The 2,030-nt window shown below is 47.6% G+C and overlaps 1 pseudogene; it reads left to right on the top strand.

The window, feature by feature from the left end:
- The first annotated feature begins 1,384 nt into the window (after positions 1–1,384).
- LOC144676146 (U2 spliceosomal RNA) lies at positions 1,385–1,594 on the top strand (annotated as a pseudogene).
- The last annotated feature ends 436 nt before the right edge of the window (positions 1,595–2,030 follow it).

Below are 2,030 nucleotides of genomic sequence, written 5' to 3'. Positions count from 1 at the left end.
AATGTCAGCAAAGTAAACAAGGCTTGTGACGGCCTGTCACAATGCTACACCTTAGAGCGACAGCGCTCAGTGCAACCACTCCTTCACCAGCAGAATTACAGTGCGAACAACCCTTCCCAGTCATCATTGGACAAAAGGTATGACTACAACACCCAACCGATGGAACATGAAATCCGGCAGAAATCAGCAGCATCTGTCCAGAACCATGATCAGATCAAGTACGAGCACCCATTGTGAAGAAACCGATGGCGAATCAGGGAAGTACCAGAACAAGAAACACCAAGTAACCCCATCGCAAGCAGAACGCGATCTAAGACACGATCCCAGCGCAAGACTCCTACAGACAACCAGAATTGTGAGAACGTACGGCAATCTCAAACCAACTTCACAGTATCAACGAACCACCATTCCGTCCCAGGGACTCATAAGGTGATCACTTTGTACAATTGTAGGTTCAAACACAGAAGAGCAATTTGTTGTAATGTAAATAGTTCTTATTATTTAAGGGTACAGCTTGGAGTTGTTGTGGTATACCTTTAAAGAGCGTATCTAAAATTGCTGTGCATCGCCAGGCAGGGTGTGACGTGTATATACTCATGTATAATTCTCGGGCCGATGATAGGAGCTGTCCTAGAGACCTAGATATTGTTGTATATATTTCATCTCTTCAAATCAAAGAATTGAGTTAGCGATCCTCTTTGTGTCGTCGGTGTGTTTGCGTAAGGTGGAAAACACAACATGGAGGACCCCCATTTAAAGTGAATGGCAAAAGAACTAAGGCGACATGAGGAGAAACCTTCTTGCGCAGCGAGTGGTTAGAATCTGCAATGCACTGCCTGAGAGTGTGCTGGGGGCACTTTCAAGAGTGGCTTTCAAAAGAGAATCGGATAATTATCTGAAGAGAAAATATTTGCAGGGCTATGGGGAAAAGGCAGGTGAGTGGCACTAGGGGAGTTGCTCTTGCAAAGAGCTAGCACAGACACGACAGGCCGAATGGCCTCCTTTTCTGCTCTAACCAATCTAGGACTCTATGTGTGCAGCTCTGCACACTTGCTTGCTGCATTGTCACTCACGCCCTGCAAGACACGCAACTGCTTTCAAAAGCTTCTTCCACAGCAGCCTCTGACACTGACGTCCATGTGGATAGGCACAACCCTCTCCCATCTGATTGGTGGAATACTGCCGATCTACATAACTCTGATGCAGTCTCACTGAAAGAGAGAGAACAAAGGCAACTTTTCCAATTAGAAATCCCGGGACAAATATGCCAACAGTGAAACCGTCAGTGCTTAGATATATATATACATAAGTCTTTGAACGCTGTCAGTCTGCTTTAAAGGAGGGAAGGCAGATGGCACTCGGGGAAGTCAAGGGCGGCGCCGGCATCGCTTCTCGGCCTTTTGGCTAAGATCAAGTGTAGTATCTGTTCTTATCAGTCAGCTGTGGCTCAGTTCATAGCACCCTCGCCTTTGAATCAGAGGGTTGTGGGTTCACGTCCCACTCCCAGAAAACCAAGAACTGTGATTGTACTCGAAAGAGTTGCAATCTGTGACTGTTGATAACTCAAAAGAGTTTAAATGTTATTTTCACTCATTATTGTACAAACTTGCTGCTAGTTTGCGTTATTTTACCGCGGAACGCTCCAAGTAGTTGGACCGTGCCGTACCACCTGTCCCTGGTGGAAAAATTGATGCAGAAAAACACCTTTGACCACAAGTCCATCAGGCAGTGGTCAGCACGTAACGTCCTAGAGGCCCTGAGGGATAAGGAGAGGGTGGACCCTGTGGGATGGTTCCCCGAGCAGACTGTCAAAGTCATTTGGCAGAATGCCTCATCGCCAGAACTTTCCAACAAGCACCAAGACGTAGCTTGGCTGGTGGTGAGAAAGGCCCTCCCCGTCAGATCCTTCCTACACGCCAGGAGTCTCACCCCCTCTGCACGATGCCCTCGAGGTGGCTGTGGTGGGGAAGAGACCGTTGTTCACCTCCTTGTGGATTGTGCCTTTGCAAAGAAAGTCTGGAGAGAGATGC

This window comes from Cetorhinus maximus, unplaced genomic scaffold, assembly GCF_964194155.1.
Source record: "Cetorhinus maximus unplaced genomic scaffold, sCetMax3.hap1.1 HAP1_SCAFFOLD_1388, whole genome shotgun sequence".
Classification (NCBI taxonomy): domain Eukaryota; kingdom Metazoa; phylum Chordata; class Chondrichthyes; order Lamniformes; family Cetorhinidae; genus Cetorhinus; species Cetorhinus maximus.
Note: the sequence above shows the minus strand (reverse complement) of the source record. Positions and strands in the feature narration are given on the sequence as shown.